General features: G+C 45.1%; 1 protein-coding gene across 5 annotated transcripts in view; it reads right to left on the bottom strand.

Moving 5' to 3' along the window:
* Positions 1 to 19,441, bottom strand: part of DNM3 (dynamin 3) — a 318,627-nt gene that overhangs the window by 150,842 nt on the left and 148,344 nt on the right. The gene's annotated exons all lie outside the window — the stretch shown is intronic.

Genomic DNA, 19,441 nt, shown 5'->3' on the forward strand with positions numbered 1-19,441 from the left:
TAGACCAAGGAGAACATCCTCAATAATTCTACTTCATTTTGGTTTTAAAGACCTTAAGGCTCCAAAAAACAGCCGGAGTTTCTCATTTCCTGGCTCCTAAGGAGGTTCATTGTTTAGTATGATGTATTTAAAGAATTCTTTTCTTATATTATTATATGCAACAGCCTTATCAAAAAGGAATTTAAATTTTAGTTACCGGCATATACTGTAAGTTTTTATTCTTTTTATTTAAAGATACCAAAAATATATGAAGGCGATAAGTATAAATACAGCCTCCATATGAAAAGATTCCTCAGGAGATTAGATTAGCTGATTTTGGTGAACAGGAGATACGTGGTTTCCTCAGACTCTCTCCCTTGAAGGTGTCCTATCCAAGCACTGTGCAGGCCCAGCCTTGTGTGGCTTAGCAAAAGCACAAGTCATGGCACTACAAGCTAGTGAGTTTTTGCTGTATAATCAGTTAAGTCCAGAGAAGCAAGATGAAGGGACAGAATCAAAACCAGGTCTCCAACATAACACTGCAGAGCATCAGAACTAGATATCAAATCCATAAAAATCATTCAAAGAGAAAGCCTTGGTTTAAATAACCCAACAATGGTAAAGCTGAAAGTATTGAAACCAATTCTAGAGGTTACCTCTAAAATACCGTACAACAGAAACTCCAGACAATGCAGAAGAGGCCACCCAGGAATGCCATAAGACCATAAATCTTAAAGGGGATTGAATTGGAGTTGTGAACTGGGCCTCACCCAACTCTACTGAAGTCTATGCATTGATTTAAATGGGTATTTAAGATCCTACAGGCATAAGAGGTAAACCTTGGTCAAAATGACAGATTCATTTCCAAATGGAGAGGATGTGACTCTAGATGACATCTGCATAAACATTATTTTCCTTATATGCACTAAGACCGGGCATGAAGAAAAAGGAGCAGTCAGGAACATCACCTTATGAACATTATTCAAGACCCAGGCATGCAAGATCCTTGGTTCTCATTATCAACAAAGCCTTGCACCTGAACCTGAAGGACAAGTGGTACAGAAATATATAAGTGTTATACATGGAATCAGAGATGCTAGAGATGGAGCTAACCTATTAAACAACTAGGTTACATGCACTCCACCTCCCTTGATATATACTACTGCTTTTTCCAGTCTAATTTTAAGTGTCTTGTGCTACCTCCTTTCAGTATTATTTATTTGTTTTGCCATAGCATCAAGAGACCTCAGCCAATATCGAAGTTCCATTGTGCTAGGCACTATACAAACAGAGTAAGAAACAGTCCCAAAGATTAAATAGACAAGACAAAGGGTGGGAAGGGAAACAGAGGTGTGGGGAAAACTTGTCCATTGTCACACAGCACATCAGTGGCAGAGCTGAGAACAGAAGGCAGGTCTCCTGACTCCCAATCCAGTCCCCTACCCACTGGGCCATAACAGCCTCTGTCCACCAAATAGATCTCATTGTTTTTCTGAATGTTCACACTAATATATCCACATTGGTGAATTCTGAAGTTTCCTCCCACTGCATCCTTACTCAGATTTTGCCATTACTCAAGATCTCCATTCCTATAATCTAATGTTCTTATACTGCTGTTCTGTAGCTTCCCACCCCACCCCCAGTCCCTCACTGCAATGAATTCAAGTAGTTAATGAGATATACATATACATAGCAGCTTCTAGCAGAAAGCAACAGAGTCTTTGGTTACAGGGAAATACACTGGATTTAATTAGGCAACTCATTATTTTAGAAGAGTTTCACAGGTTGATGTTTTGCAGATGTTCTGGAACAGGAGAGGAATGATCTCTGTGCCTCATCCCAGCAATGGCATAAGCTTTCATCAGCTCCTTTTGTGGTAATAGAGAGTCTTGAGCCACCTGCTTAATAGACTTCAGCCCTCTGGTTTCTTCTGAAAAAAGGTCTCAGTGAACCATGGTGGTTTGTCTGGGTAAGGTGGAGGAATGGGGTATTTTGTGGTGATTGAGTTATGGGTAGCTGACGTTAGGATGTTGTAGAGTCTGAGTAAATTGTCAGATCAGACATCCTGACTGCTCAGGCCATCCATTCTCTAACACTCAGACGTTGTCCCTTCCATTATAACTTGCTACATCTCTCCTCATTTATCTCAGCATCCATTGAAGCATTTGTAACAACATTGTATAAATTAACATAATAACTTTAGAAATCACTATACAATGTTATAAAGTGGAAGGCTAATGTTGTAATGAACAGATATTAAGCACTAGTAGTTGGAGGAAAATATCCAAACTACATAGAGGTTTACATACGCTTTCTCTTGTTATATAGCAGGGGTGGCCAAACTGTGGCTCGTGAGCCACATGCGGCTCTTTTATGATTAAAGTGCAGCTTGCGGAGCCCCTCCCCCCCACTCCCATTCTCCACCTACCAGACTGGGGGGGGGAAATGACTCAGGACCTCTGCCTTGCAGCGGAGTGGTGCAATGGGGGCTTCTGCCTAGTGGGGATGGGGGGTGTGGGTCTCGGGGCTTCAGCCCTGCGGGGCGCACCTGCCAGGGCTTTGGACTTCAGCAGGAGCAGGCCTGAAGCCCCAACCCTTGGCTTCCAGCAGGTATGTCCCAGCTCTCAAACCTCTGAAGATTGTCGTATGTGGCTCGGAGGGCCAGTAAGTTTGGCCACCCCTCTCGTATAGGAACTTTCTATCAGCCCTTTCCTGAATACAAAGGCTTATACAAAACACCAGTGGTTATTAAAATGATTGCACAATAATTTAAATGTAAGTGTAGTCCCTCAAATAGCCACACAAGAAATTTCAGATAATTATAACAATGGTACATCATTTTGAAATGAAACAAACATTACATACATGCTAATGGTAGCTATTTTTTTAAAAAAGCCTATTATTGAGTTTTATCCTAGCAAGGCAGTCGTCAGTCAACATCTCAGAGCACAAGCCAAGCATGAAGTCTCAAAAGAGTTTTTTGAATTATGAGCCAAAGCAAAAAAGCACCAGAAATGTTTAACAGGTGAAAAATAATTTTCTCCCCCACATTTTCAGATAACTCAAAAAAGTCCAAATAGCTCAAACTTTCTACACACAAAAATATTTACCTTTGGCTAACCGCAACTATGAGCAATTTCAGAGCAGATGAGAGGATTGTGATTTTATCCAACCCCAAAACTCTCCCACCCTCCAAAAAGTGGAGATACCCAGTGGAAAACTCCAAAAAACCAAAACACACACGTTTTTATAAGATGAACCATAAAACATATGCCATTAGTTGTAGTACATATTTATACTATGGTATCAGCCAATAGCCCTCATTGGGATCAGGCTCCATTGTGCTGGGTGCTATACAGACACGGACATGCTTACAGTCTAAAGACACAAACAGACAAAGGTTATGGGATGGGGATACAACACAAGCAAATTAATATGGTGAATAACTGGCCCAAGCTCTGGTTCTGTGGTTTGTTTGTTTTTAACTAGGGTATTTGGAAGCATATTTTGTTCCTCAAACATAAAATTAAAATGGCCATATATTGTTCAAAATATAAAGCATAGAATTTAGTAAATAAGTCACAAGGATACAATAATTATGTCCCAAGCAAATTTATTCATCTGGACAATCTCTCTTCTGCATTTACCTTTAGGTGTCAATACATTCTTATAAGGTTATTTGCTTTTCCAGCACCTAGCTTACTATGAAGTTTCTAGCACACCAATTCCAAAAGGATAGCAGCATACTCTACTGATGGCAAACTCAACAGAAAGGAATCTGGTTCTTTAAAAAAAACCTGACAAAACTCCAAAATCAACTGTCCTGTCTTTCATGATTTTACTTCCACAATTTTAATGCAATGAAATGCAACACAAACTCCTTTTTGAACAGAATTTATGTAGAAATCTTGATCTTTAATTTTAAATGCTAGAAAAGAAGGTAGGAACTCCAAATTATGTTCCATCAGCTACATTTCAGTCTCTCTCTCTGTTTCACACTCAACTTCTGTGACCTTGTATTTGGGATCAGTCACATTGGCTAAATTCAGTAGCTTCTCCAAATAGTTTTTTAATTCTGCCCTTGTGTGCTTCCAGTTCTTTGTTGTTAATTAGTTCAAGCCTGATTTCCACTAAAACTGTGACAAGAACACTATCAGCATGCAATCTGTCAAGTATCTCCAAACCCCACTGTAATTGCTTTTGCAAGTTTAGTGCCTCTCCGTGAAGTTCTCTGCTATGTAAAATGTGCATTTCATCAAAAAATCCTTCTCGTGCTCAGTACAAATTTCAATATACTTATGATAGTTGCATGCAAATGTTGAGAAGCTCCCTGAGGGTTCTAGCAACTGCTGCTGAGAATCAACTAATCATGCAGTGGCTGGTGACTGCAGAAGAATTTTTGACCGCCCACAATGTGCTTTGGACTGTTACACTACTTTCTCAATGAGACAGATTACGTGATGAACATCAGAAGTTTAGGATTGAGCCTAAGTAGTTCTCCAGTTTTCACTTAATTTGAATTGTCTGAGCAAATGCAAAGAGACCTCCTTGTCATGCTCTTGATAGCATTTTTGGAGGGCATCTTCAGCGGCTTAACACAATGGATAAAATTAGGCTTTTAAGTCTATGTTTAGGGTGAGCACTCAATAGCTCCCACTAAAGAGGTCCATTTTGTACTGTTTCCAAGAAAGCCTCACAGGCAGAAAAACAACAAAATGTTTTCACCACTTGCCCTTTAACTTTAAGAAAGCTACATTTTCACACATATTGAAATTAGAAGCTTTAACATGTATAGTATACAAAAACTTGCAAAACATTCCTGAACATACTTCTTTTTGTATTATTATTGTTTGACTTGCAGTATCATGAAGGAGCCCAGGTCACAGACAAGGTCTCTGTTGTGTTGGGCACTGGATAAACACAGAACAAAGTGGTAGTCCCTGCCCCCAAAAAAGCATTAGAATGACACAAGTTCAAATAACTGAAAAAACCTGAGTAAATCTGCTGGACTATTTTCTGAAAAAAGTAAGGTTTTCCATAACTCCACCACAGCGTGCAGGGTAGTACACGTTGTTGGCTTTTTGTTTTGTTTATTTAATTAAAGAAAAGCTTAAATAAATACATGGGTTCTACAGAGAAGCATTATCTCAACTTTAATGTTAATGTCACTACTAGAATGGTATGATTATATTACATGATGTCAACAGAATTCAAAGGTTACTGTATCAATCCAATCAACAAAGATTTGAAACAGTGGATTTTTCAGGTTATAGAGCCTGCCTCTTCTACAAAATACTATATAAAAGCATCTTAATAATCAAATATCAGTTTTTTCTTTAGTATGAAATATACTGCCTTTTATTTCAAATCCCTAAACCATCCATTTAAGTTTGTCTCTTTCCTACTAGTAGAAAATACAATGCAGCAAAAGACAAATGAAAAACAGATTTCTTTGTGTAGTGAAATGCATGTGGTTTCATTTTCCTTCATGCAATGTTTCATAGACAGTCAAATGACAAATCTCTCCCACAAATCTGGATTCAAACTGTGACTGTACTTTAAAGACTCTTCAGCACAGGAATAAGGAGAGAACTATTTGTATACGGAGACACTAACACTTGTGTGTTGTAACTTGTTCAAGTAAATCCTTCATAAAAGTACAATCAGACCTGTGCATATGCAAATTATTTTAAATGCTAACTGAATTTACACACACACACGGATAAAATAGATTTCTTTTTATTTACTTTATACATACCTCCACAGTTGATACAGTTTAATAATCAGTGGAAAAGATTAATAAAATATTAAATTAACATGTCAACTAAAAAACTCCCTCAACCCACAAACCTCAATCCACCCGCTTTCATCAACCACAAAGCTGAGTGACTAGGTAAGGTGACCTGAAAATAAACATATTCAGGTTATGTCAAGCCAACAAGAGAAGCATATAAAACAGACCCACACCCCAAATAGTCATTTTGAAACCAAGGCCTTGTCTTCACTAGAGGGAGAGAGGAATTCTTACCTTGAGTTAGCTAACAGAGACATTAAAATGAGGTAAAATCCCAGTGAAGATATGACAGCTTGATTAACACAAGAAATTTTTCAGGTGACTAGTTTATTCACTGAAAAATGCAGTTTTGGTTGACCCCAAACTATTTGCAAATTTGACACAAATTCACCAAACATTCCCTCCCTAGAATTTAGATGCCATTAACAAAGTAGGTTGGGGGAGGGGAAGGAATGGTGTCCTCCTAACAATATTTAGCCCAGTGCTTAAGGCATTCACCTGCGATGTGGGAAACCCAGGTTCAATTCTCTGCTTCTGTCCGAGCGGGAGAACGGATTTGACCTTGGGTCTCCCACATTGTAGGAGATTGCTCTGCACACTAGGCTGCGGGCAATGGCAAATTAACACACGGGCCCACTGGGTCTATGCCCAGGGGCTCCAGCCAATTTGGAGGCCCCCACAGGAGCGCCAGGACCTATGTAGAATGGGAGGAGGGGACCAGAACTGTGGCCCCACACTCTGCTCCTCCTCTTTCCCCCAAGACCCACCTCTTGGCCAGGCTGGAAGCTAGAGCTGGGCTGGTGTAAAAGCTATCCAGGGAGCCTGGGCTGCTGTGGAGAGCCCCAGACCCTCCACCAGCCCTAGTGCCTGAGAGCAGCCACCAGACTGTACAGTCCAGAGTGGTGAGCAAGATTTTCTTAACAAATGCATTTGCTTTGGCTTGAAGGTTTATGTGATGGGGGTACTAGGTGGCAATTGGGGGGGGAGAGGAGGGAGGGTTATTGTACATAAGATGGTTTGGGCCGAGATGAGAGTTTTACCTAGCTAGATAGGAAGAAAAGGTCAGATTTTGAAACTGCTTTGGAGGAAGAAGTGGTGAGCTTTAGAGACAGTCTGGATGCGTGCAGTCAAAGTGGGGTGTCAAAGGTAACTCCCAGGTTATTGGACTGATTGGCAAAAATGCCACGGTCAGTGACAGAGAATGGGAAGATTGCTGAGACTTGGGAGGGAAGATCAGAAATCCAGCAGCTTTTCAAATCCAATACCAAGAGGTACAAAGGTGGACAATAGCCTGTTTACTGACAGAAGCAGAGGTTCACATATTATTGAATAAACCTGGAACATATTAAAGAGCTTTGGTGGGCAGAAATTAAACTGCTGCCCAAGATATGGCACCTGTGCAAACATTAGCGTGTCTGTGCAAAGACCTCCTAAGACTCCATAACTAAAATATTAATGCAAGCTCACGCCTACCCACTTCAGAGAGCTCAGAGACTAAAATCAATTGGTCTGTAGAGCAAGTTGAGGGGGTGGGGGGAAGAGTCATACGTGGTATTAGAGATTCAGAGGAACGTTAGGCATGTGGCAATACTGACACGAGAGAGGCTGAGAAACAGAGAAAGGAGCCTAAAGAAGTGTGCTGTTATTTTTCTGATTTTCCTCTGTAAGTGCAAGACTGTGCCATATCTAGCTTAGCTGGATGTCCAGGCTGTCTAGATTGGATTTTGGTACCACTTACTTTTGATATGATATAATTTTTATTTGCTTTTTCCAGTAAAGATTTCTTAAAGCCTTAGAGGTAGCTCTCTGTGGTCCAGTTTCAGCAACTATTAAAAAAACAGCCTTTTAACCTCTGGTGAGAGAGGGAATGAGCCAAAGGCACCTGACCTAAGACTCTCAGGCCTGGTCTACACTACAACTTTAATTCGGATTTAGCAGCGTTAATTCGAATTAACCCTGCACCCGTCCACACAACGACGCTATTTAATTCGAAATAAAGGGCTCTTTAAATCGATTTCTGTACTCCATCCCGACGAGCGGAGTAGCGCCAAAATCGATTTTAGCATTTCAAATTAGGGTTAGTGTGGCCGCAATTCGATGGTATTGGCCTCCAGGAGCTATCCCACAGTGCACCATTGTGACCGCTCTGGACTGCGATCTGAACTCGGATGCACTGGCCAGGTAGACCGGAAAAGCCCCGCGAACATTTGAATTTCATTTCCTGTTTGCCCAGCGTGGAGAGCACAGGTGACCACAGATAGCTCATCAGCACAGGTAACCATGCAGGCCGATAATCGAAAAAGAGCACCAGCATGGACCGTACGGGAGGTACTGGATCTGATCGCTATATGGGGAGAGGATTCAGTGCTAGCAGAACTTCGTTCTAAAAGACGAAATGCCAAAACTTTTGAAAAAATCTCCAAGGGTTGACAGATTTCTGTGTCCGTGTCCATGTCCATGTCCTCATCACGCTTGTCGCTGCGCTGCTGCCACCGCTGCCTCCTCGCCTCGTTTTTCTGGTCCTGACTCAGCATAAACTCCACGAGAACGCGCGAGGTGTTTACAATGTTCATGACTGCTGTCTTGAGCTGAGCGGGCTCCATGCTTGCCGTGGTATGGAGTCTGCAGTGTTCACTCAGGAAAAAAGGCACGAAATGGTTGTCTGCCGTCTGTTGCTTTCATGCAGGGAGGGAGGGAGGGGTGAGGCTGTATCCAGAACCACCTGCGACAATGTTTTTTGTCCCATCAGGCACTGGGATCTCAACCCAGAATTCCAATGGGCGCGAGAGACTGCGGGAACTATGGGATAGCTACCCACAGTGCAACGCTCCAGAAATCGACGCTAGCCCCGGTACTTGGACGCACACCGCCGAATTAATGTGCTTAGTGTGGCCGCATACATTCGACTTTATACAATCTGTTTCCCAAATTCGAATTATATAAATTCGGATTAATCCCGTAGTGTAGACATACGCTCAGTCACAGGTGTAGGGCAAAAAAGGTGTCAGCTGCAGTCAATAAGCAGCACAGAGAAGGGGAAAGAAAGAGGGAACTGAAAACAACAGGCCATTAAAAAGGTTTATTTACAGCCCTTCATAATTTCTCTTCTGATGCAGTTCCATTTCTCCAACTACCAAACTTGGTAGGCTGCTTTGTTTGAAATTTACATAATTGATTTGAAAAGGCTTTCCATTGTGATTCAAAGGCAAGATAAAGTCTGCTGACCAATACAACAATAGACCTTACCAAGGTACGTGTTAGTAGGCTACTGGTGAATGGGGTTACCATACGTCCGGATTTTCCCGGACATGTCCGGCTTTTGGGGGCTCAAATCCCCGTCCGGGGGGAAATCCCCCAAAGCCGGGCATGTCCGGGAAAATCGGGAGGCTCGGCCGGGGCCTCTTTGTGCGGGGCCGGGGGCATGGTGCCCGGCCGGGAGCCGGGCCGGGGGCCAGGCCGGGCCAGGGTCGCAGTGCCGGGCCGGTCCGGGCCCACGGGGCCGGGCCCGCGGGGCTGGGAGCCGGGAGCCGGGCCGGGGTCGGGGAGCCGGGCCGGGGTCGGGGAGCCGGGAGCCGGGCCGCGGGGCTGGGAGCCGGGCCCGCGGGGCTGGGAGCCGGGCCGGGGTCGGGGAGCCGGGCCGGGGTCGGGGAGCCGGGCCCGCGGGGCTGGGAGCCGGGAGCCGGGCCGGGGAGCCGGGAGCCGGGAGCCGGGTCGGGGAGCCGGGAGCCGGGCCGCGGGGCTGGGAGCCGGGGGGTGCGCCGGGGGTGGTCGGCCAGGGCCCGAGCCGACCCAGGCTGGAGCCGCCGGGGGCCAGCCTGGGCCGCGCCGCGCCTCCTTCTCCCTCCCCCGCCCCTTACCTTACCTTACCTGCTTCAGGCTTCAAGCAGGGGAGGGGGCGGAGACTTTGGGAGGGGGCGGAGTTGGGGCGGGGGCGTGGGCGGGGCTGGGGGCGGGGCCGGCCCCCCCCCCGGGAGTGTCCTCCATTAGGAGGCACAAAATATGGTAACCCTACTGGTGAACACCCCTGGGTGTGCTGATGGCAGACTGCCTTCAGCCACCAAGAAACATACCATGGACGCACACTGTGATTGCTCAATGTTATTAAGAGCATGGCTTAGGCTTTGTCTTCACTGCTAAAAAATGTGGGTTTCTTGCAGGTTAAGTAAGTTGCATTACTGAACCCAGGATAAATGCACTTTTGTTTGTCTGTTTTGTGTTAGCATACCCGCATGGCACAGCACGATCAAGATTCCAGTGCTTGGTCAGGACTCCCAATACAAAACTCCAAACACCTCAGCTGCTTAACATCTCTAAAAATCACAGCACTTATTTAGATTTCTAACATGGATTTAGATGACTAACTTCAGACACTCAAGTTTGAAAATGTCATCCTAACTGACGGACCCAAAACCACACTGTGAAAGACCCAGGAACAGAACTCAACTCTCCCAATTCCTAATCCTGTGTGTTTATCACACGACCATCCTATGTAGCTCTCACTTACCAGTCATCAAAAATCACAACTTTAGAATTAAAAAGTTGAGAACAAACTGCACTGTGTTTCCAGAAAGAAGTAAAATTCCAAAGTGTTGCATGGAGTTGTACGGATACAGCTCCAGTGACGTCCTTTGATAATTACCTCTCCTCAAATATATGCATCTCTCTGTAGCACAGAGCATGCTCGATGTCCGTATAGTCTCGGGCAAGGAAGTACTGACTGCCTCCACATTTCAGAAACCGAGTCACTATTAAGTTCATATCAAAAGTAAGATAATAATGAAAAATGACAATATGTGCAGTAGTTTTAGTGAGAGAGTACAGACATTTCAGATAAAGCAGTACTGCCAAAGGCAAAAGACACAAGAATAAATGGATTTCAGGATTTTAGTGTTTTTAAGCAATATTGCATAACCTTGACCTAATGGAACCTATAACAGAATTCACTTGGATAAACTTTAAAATACTTAAGAGCAGGGATGTTTTGTTTTGAGTGGTTCATAATGACAGCATTACCTGATTGCCTTCTTAACACTGTAATATTAGTTCAACATCAGTTTGTAAGCAACCCCTTCCAATCTCCCCCCATTTCAAAGATCTTCAGGCATTACTACTGAAAATGTGCTTATGTAATAAATCATGATTTGCTCCCACGTGACTGGTATTCTCTAGAGCCAAAGATCTCCAAGAATTGCCCCCAGAGCATATTTTGTTACTGAAACACAGAAATAGCTGCAATGCAAAATTTTGCCAGACAAAACCCAAAGCAACAACAATGTCTTTCTCTCAGATGGGCAGAAGAAAGAATGCTCATCAAAGATATGATCCTGTGGGGTTTGATTTCTAATTAGACAAAGCCAGCAGTGTAAACCCAAATAAAAAAAATAATTTTTTCTCACCAGATTCTTAACTAGAAACTTCTATAAACTATGAGCTGTTCTTGCTGCCCAGTAAATTCTACTTTTAACAAACTTCTAGAATGGACTGAGAAAATATACTACAGGTTTCTCCATTATTTAATTTTGCTGTGGCTAGCAGATAAATGTCATCCCAGTATACTCACTGAAATGGTCCATTTCCTTTTACTGGTGAATTGTTTTGCCTTATTGAATACTACAATCACTTGTGTGGCAGAGGTGACATCTTCTATTAGAGAAACAATGATCTTTCAGTGATGTGGTAAGTGGAGTGAATCATTTGAGTCTGAGAAGGGGAGGAGAATGCTTGATTCAGCTGCACAACATCTGGGTTTTATAAAGAGCTCTGAAGTTTAACACTAACTCGTTTTAGGGCTAAAGCAAAGACTGGGGCAATAATAAGCATACAAAATGAAAAATAGTGCTAATCCGGGGCATGTAATGCTCTACTGCAGTACTCTGGAAAATTAACTTCAGTCAGCTAATTTTGCATCTCCACTAATTGGGCATTGGGTCTGAGTAAGCAATGACTAAGGAAACGTCAAAACTATTCCATATCCTGCTTTTTCACTGCAGGATGATGTGACAGACAACTAGACAGGAAGCCTCCAGCTGATTAAGTCATAACAAAAACAAGTAAATAAGGTCTATTTTAATAGCAACAAATAGTAAGCCAGGACAAACTACAATTCCATTCAATTATTAAAAACATGTTTAGAAAGTGCTATAAATAAAGCCCAGCGAGTGAACTGTGCTAGATAATTGACAGCTCCGTACAAAGATTTACAATCGAAAGTCAGTGCACCAAATTTTCAGAGCTAAGTGTACACAGTTACACACATTGGCAGGCACCAAATTTAGGTATGCAAATACCCAGTGAGCACAAGGCCAGGTAGCAGCCTAAAGTTCCACATGTGCATGCAAATTCCTCATTTGTGCACACACTCTGGTTATATGCATACATTGCTCAGGCATTCACAAGTGTGCATTTGTAAATCTTAAATGAGCAGCTACAAAGACAACAGAATACTAAGCAATACAGGACACAAAACGATGCATAGTCACTCTAGTCAGAATGCTTAAAGAAACAGGTTTGGCCTCTCCTGGGGATTTCTATATTTAAGGAAGTGAGGGATAAAAATTGGCAAGTGTTGGCTAGGAAGCAAGGTTCCCCACAACTGTGTGCATACACAGCTGACCCCCTTTTTGGCAGGCACTGTGTACTACGGAGCACTGAAAAAAATCTCTCCAACAGCAGGGAGAGAGCTCTGCAACATCCCCCCATCCCAGTCCCACCAGCACTCCTCTTGCAGAATGAAGGGGACCCCAGATCACCCCAAATCCCCACAGAGAGTGAAAGTTAGGAGAGGGCCAGGGAGATAAGGGCGAAAGCAGTATCTCCATGATCACCTCACTCACCTTTCCTCTCTCTGCGAGCATGCATCTCTCACATGCACACATTGAAAGGGGGGGCGGGGAGAATATGTGGAACAGGGAGCAGAAGAGTGGGGCGGGGGAGGGAAAAGTGGAGAATTAAGGAGTGAGTAGCAGACATGAGGCAATAATGAATGTCAGTTATATAATGAAGGAGAACGGCGAGTGCGTCAGAGGGAATGAGTGAGCAGAGGGGCAGAGAATGAAGGCAGTGAGGGAACGGGAGTAGGAGGTATAGTGCTTATAGGTTAACAACTTGCCTGCCAGTCACTTGTGCTGCTCACAAGAACAAAGTAATAGAGGGCAATTGTTTCGAAGATCATTCAGAGTGTATAGAGCAATGGAAAGGCACTAAGTCTTAAGCTAGGCCCATTCAATGCCCTCTTAAGACTGGATTGTTCAGACATGCTAGTGCTTCATTTCTCCACCTTAATGTTGCATATATGCTACTTTTTAAAAATTTTCCATTTTTTTTTTTAAAAAAGATGCTAAGCGTGTTCAGTTGCACAGCCTCAGCACAGGAGTCCTTAATAGAGGTGATCCATAACTCAACACTCTGCACCGCTCAAAGACAAACAGGATTTTGTCACAAGTCTCGCAATATTTGGTGATGTCAAGGTCAATGTATCTACCTCCCACACCCCAAGGGTGGGAACAAACAAAAGCCTCCAGAATGTGCCCTCATATTAAAGGACCCAAATGACTCAAAATTTTGGATTTCCCATAAAATGCAGCAGCCAAACAGTAATAAAGGGGCAAGGGAGTTTGAGGCTCATATTTCCAAAGTTTTAGCAGGCCAGAGTGAAGCAGGAGTCCTAGGAACATAGGAATTGCCAGACTGGATCTGGCTCATGGCCCATCTAATCCAGTATTGTGTCTCTGACAGTGACCAGCCCCAGTTGCTTCACAGAAAGGTGAAAGAAACCCCTCAGGAAGCAGATATAAATAACCAAATAATGCTACTCTGAAGCATGTGGTGACCATTACTTCTAGGGTTACCATATTTAAAAAATAAAAAAAGAGAACACTCCACGGGCCCTGGCCCCGCCCCTTTCCCACCCCCGCCCCAACTCCGCCCCTACTCCACCCATTCCCCCAAAGTCCCCGCCCTAACTCCCCCTCCTCCCTCCCAGCCACGTGAAAAGGACTGCCCAAGCGCTACCGGCTTCACGGTTTGCCGGGCAGCCGCCAGACCCTGCGCCCCCGACCGGCGCTTCCCCAGCACAGCTGGAGCCTGGGAGGGGAAGAGCCCGGCCAGCGGCTTGGGGTCCGGAGACACGGGGGCTGCCCGAAGCCGGTAGCGCTGGCTCGGGCAGCTTGGCTCTTAAACAGAGCCGAAGTCTGAGTCAGGGGAGGAGCAGAGGAGCCGCGGGAGAGGAAGTGCCCGTCCGGTATTTTTCCCGGACATGTTCGGCTTTTTGGCAATTCCCCCCGGACGGGGGTTTGATTGCAGAAAAACCGGACGTATGGTAACCCTACGTGACTGGTGCCCGGGGCCGGGGGCGCAGCTCCAGCCCCAGGGGGACGCAAATCCGGACAGTGCCGGCTCCCCGCAACGCGCTGGTGGTCCACAACCCGCCCTGGGGCGCCCCCAAGCCCTGCGATGGCTGCCGAGCGGCACCCACAGACACCCCCGACCCAAAGGACAGGGGCCCGCGCCCCCCTCCCCCGACGGTTTGCTGCCTCACAGGGGCACGTTGGTTGTGTCGCAGGGGCCACTGGGAGTTGTAGTTCTCGGCCGCTCCCCCAGCTCTCCCTGGAGCGTGAGGCCCGGCCGGACTACAGTCCCCAGCATGCCCTGGGCAGGAACAGAGTGTCGCACCGAGATGATGTCACAGCGGGCGACCCACACACACAGATTCGGAGATCCTAGCCTCCCTATTTCCCCGGACATGTCCGGCTTTTTGGCAATTCCCCCCGGACGGGGATTTGGGGACCAAAAAGCCGGACATGTCCGGGGAAATCTGGACGTATGGTAACCCTAATTACTTCCAACAATACTCCAGATTAAGGTGAACCACTGATTTATAATGATGCCCATTATACTCCTCTTCCGAGTTGACACTGTTATTTTAGAACTTGATAATTTTGAGTTGTTTAATTTTTCCCTCCAATGTATATTACGTTACATTTGTTTACATAAGCAACATTCGTTTGCCATCACGTTGCCCATTCACCTAGCTTAGTTAGGACCCTCTGAAGTTCCTCACCATCTGCTCTGGACTTGGCTAACCTAAGTAGCTTTGTGTCATCTGGCAATTTTGCTACCTTGCTGCTCCTCCCCTTTTCTAGATCATGAATATATTAAAGTCTGGCCTTCGTACAGAACCTTGAGGCACTCTGCTGTTCACCTTTTAGCACAACGAAAGTTGACCATTTGCGCTTACTCTGTTCCCTGTTTCTTCAGCTAGCTTTGAGCCATTAAAATATTTTGCCTCTCACCTCATGACTGCTTAATGCAGAGGTGGGCAAAATGTGGCCCGCGGGACCATTCTCCCCGGCCCCTGAACTCCTGGCCCGGGAGGCTAGTCCCTGGCCCCGCCCCTACTGTTCCCCCTCCCCCGCAGCCTCTGCTCACTGCATCACCGGCGCAATGATCTGAGCTGCGGAGCGGTGAGCTACTGGGGCAGCGCAGCTGCAGAGCCCGGCCTGACCCGGTGCTCTGTGCTGCACGGGGCGTGGCTGGCTCCAGCCGGGTGGCGCGGCTGCCTGTCATGGTGCAGCCATGCCGCCAGCCACCGGTGCTCCAGGCAGTGTAGTAAGGGGGCAGGGAGCAGGGGATGGGGGTTGGATAGAGGGCAAGGGAGTTTGGGGGCTGGTCAGGGGCCGGGGGTGTGGATAGGGGTCGGGGAACAGGGGAGTTGAAGGGGGGCAGGAGTTCCGGGGGTGGTCAGGGAGAAGGAGTGGTTGGATAGGGCAGAGGTCCGGGGGGGGGGGCAGTCAGGAATGAGAGGAGGGGTTGGATGGGGCAGCTGGGGGCGGTCAGGGGACAGGGGCCCCAGGGGGGCAGTCAGGAAGGAGAGGGGGTGTTGGATGGGGCAGTGGGGGGGCAGTTAGGGGCAGGGGGCTCTTAGGGGTGGGGGGTCTGGAGGCATTCAGGGAGAAGGGGTGGTTGGATGGGGCAGGAGTCCCGGGGGGACAGTCAGGAAGGAGGGGGGGGTTGGATGGGACGGCGGGGGTCAGTTAATGGCAGGGGGCCTGGGGGCAGTCAGGGGACAGGGAGCAGTGGGGGTGGATGGGGCAGGGGTCTGGGGGGCAGTCAGGAAGGAAGGGGGTTGGATAGGGTTGCAGGGGGCAGTTAGGGGCGGGGGGGTCTGGGGGCAGTCAGGGGACAGGGAGATGGGGGGGTGGATGGGGCAGGGGTCCAGGGGACAGGGGGAGTTGGATGGGGCAGGAGTCCCGGGGGGCCGTTAGGGGCGATAAGCAGATAAGGGGTGGGGGCTGGGCCATGCCTGCCTGTTTGGGGAGGCACAGCCTCCCCTAGCCGGCCCTCCATACAATTTCTGAAACCCGATGCGGCCCTCAGACCAAAAAGTTTGCCCACCCCTGGCTTAAATGTCTTTAGTAGTCATGAGACCTTTTCAAAGGCCTTTGGAAAGTCTAAATACATTTTGTTACCCAGTTATCCTTTATCCACTACTCTGACACTTCAAGAGAATTCTAATAGATTAGTGAGACATGATTTTCCTTTGAAGAAACCTGGTTAGACCCGATCACATCATGATCTTCCATGTGTTTTACTAATCTATTTTTAACAATCTTTACAATCAGTTTGCCAAGTACATACATAAGACTTAATGGTCTATTTCCCTGGATCACCCATAGCAGCTTTTTAAAAATATAGATTCAATATTTGTTACTCTCCAGTCCTCCAGTATAGTAGCTATTTTTAATGAGAGAATGCACATTATAACTAGTAGTTCAGCCACTTCATTCAGTCACATTCCTCCTTAGAGGCTGAATAAACCTAAAGTGCTTTGTAAATGGAGGAAAGACTGACGTTGTTGTGCATATATATCCAAGACTGAAACATTCCTGAGGTTTGCAGCCAAAGCTGCTCTGCCCTGGATAGTGTGAGCAGCAACAGGGTACTATGTGGAGGCCTGCCAGCTCGTAACAGGGAGAACATATCAGACAGTGGGTTAGATATTGTACTCTCTGACAATACTGCTCTTGGTATTAGCATCAAAAGAAACAAGAAGTTGGTTGGACTTCCCAAGATCCTTAGCTCCCTCCAAGTTAAAATCAAAGAATATTTTAGTGTTGTGGAAAAGGATCTCATTGGGACAACTGTGCAAGCATGACAAAAATGTTGGTAAGGGGATAAGAGTCATGAAAATGAAAGTTTGTCTCTATCTCTGGAAGGGCTGCAGGATGAATTAATGGTACTACTATAATCCTTGAAAAATGTAGTATAAGCTCACTCATTCTATGACCCACCAAAAAAGTGACCTTCCATTTAGGAAACTAAAGCACATCAAGTGACTCAAAAGGAGTTAACAGCTTTATCAAGAACATATTAAAAACCCACAATACCAAGGGGGTTTTAAATGTGTAATTTAAAATGCCTTAAGCACCATGTAAATCTGATGATGAGGGTGCAGACAGTGGTTTGCCTTTGATTGGTACATGATAGGCCAAAACAGTCACCAAATGAACATGGATAGAATTAGTTTTACGATCAGACAAATGAAGAAAACAGATAAACAGTTTGGGGGAGGGAGGGAGAGGCATTTAAAAGAAGGGTCACATGGGCTTGAATCACACCATAAGGTTTTTCCACTTAAAGCTTTAACATCCATCTGGTAAACAACCTGAAACACCTGTTCAGACACCACATGTCTGGAGCTCTACTCTGTTAAGAACTTTGAAGGAGAGGGCTCCCAGGCTAGGATGCAGCAAGGTGCTCTGGTTCCATTTACTCATTTATGGCAAAGCTCTGTCTGATGGAAGTGGTCACCAGTCTGCAACACAATTCAGAACCACACTTGCCTGAGCCAGTATGGGGCTATTGGAATCATTAAATCATTGCCTTTTGTTGTTGTTCAGGACCTTTGTTAGCAGAAATGCAGGAGTCTGCCTCTCCCCGCCTGTGAATGGAGAAAGCATCTCTTACTAATGCTGTCTTTTACTGGTACCATTTACGGAAGTTTGTCCTGGTGACTTGTGAAACAATCCACCTCCATTGTCACCTCACTGGAGAAAGATCTGATCCACCGTACCCGCATCTAGAGATCCAACCATGGAGATCAATCACTGGCTCAGTCTCTCTGCAATTATGTCCTCTTTTTCTGCTAGTAACTGGCAACCAGGATTATATCTTGAGAGAAAGAACCTGCTCCCATACCTGCTGGGCTTCATGACACAGCAGCTATGAACTGTTGCCTCCCTGTTTGTTACAATTGTGTCAAATTTTGTTAAAATTTTAAATCATAGCTAGGTCTCTGAAGGTTCTTACTTTACACAGGTTCTGCCTCATCTCCAGAGCTCTGATGAGCAGCTGCTGTTCCTGGAGAGACTAAGCTCACTGAGTAAAAAGCCTCTCTGTGTAGTGTCTCCATCTATCTACCTTAGGTACTTATCACATCACAGGATGAATACATCCTAGGTAAGTAGCATTTGAATGGGTGGAATCCGGAAGTCCAATCCCAATTGGAGATTATCCCTGGCCTGTCACCAAGGTAGAGTGGCTCACAGGTCATCCAACACTTATTTCTTTTATTTGGCCTAGATCTCTGAACCCGTGCTCTGATAAAAGTCAAATCCTACTACTTTGTCATCCACATTTACTAATCATTCTCCTTGAAATGGGAAGTCTGTTACCTCCTCCATCCGACTCTATGGATACTACTGTACCTTTATTGTATCTATACATGCTACTTGTATTAAAGAGACTGCAATCACCCGAGAAGCATTTTCTGACATTTTGGTGTAAAAGACACTATAGCAAAGCATATATTTCACTGCATAGCAGAGTTACGCAATCCAACAAACGTTAGAATTCATGTGATATATATTTAGATTTACCAACCAATTTCTTTCAAAAGCTATTTAGGAAGTTAGTGAAAATATGCCTTTTAATATTGATTTAATATTAATCCATTTGTGTTATATCAACAAGGTAGCTATGTAGAAAGAGAGTTAGTGGCATTGATTAGGCAGGTTGCATTTAAAACCTATTTTGCAATCTTCCCTATGTTTGACTTAAGAAGAGTACGCAAGCTGAATTTACGGATATATCTTAATTTTTATCCGACATTTTCCTTGATCTAAAACAAAGGAACTAAAACGTTTGGAATCAACAGTCAACAGTAACAAAGAAAGTCGGCAGGAGAACAAGGGTAGATCCCTATGGGGGGGAATATCTTAAAATCTACGGTAAAGTCATAGTTGGCAAAACTAAATAGATCTGGTAAACATCAAAGATAAAATTTAGCAGGAAAATTCCATCAAGTACCATTAAAAGAAAAAATGGGACCAGCAGGGTTACCAGTGAAAAACAATGCCAGGCCTAATAGCACTGATCTACCAGAAGCAATTTATTATGACACCAGAAATAGTTATTTTCACAGTGAATGCTTGAAATGAAAACTTTAAAGCTTCTTTAAGTCTTGAGCTATACCAAAGTATTCAGCCAGCCAGCCAAAATAGCTGAAGGGAAATAGGAAGGCCACATGTGGAACTAATTACTCATGTAGAGGCTATGACAAAGAACATTTCTCCAGACTTTTCATGGGGGCTTCACTTTCAGGAAGTAGCTATAATTACTGTTCAAGTCTAGAGCAGCCTGCATGCCAGTGACAGTTCCAAGAAAAAAAAA

This window comes from Malaclemys terrapin, chromosome 8, assembly GCF_027887155.1.
Source record: "Malaclemys terrapin pileata isolate rMalTer1 chromosome 8, rMalTer1.hap1, whole genome shotgun sequence".
NCBI classification, from domain to species: domain Eukaryota; kingdom Metazoa; phylum Chordata; order Testudines; family Emydidae; genus Malaclemys; species Malaclemys terrapin.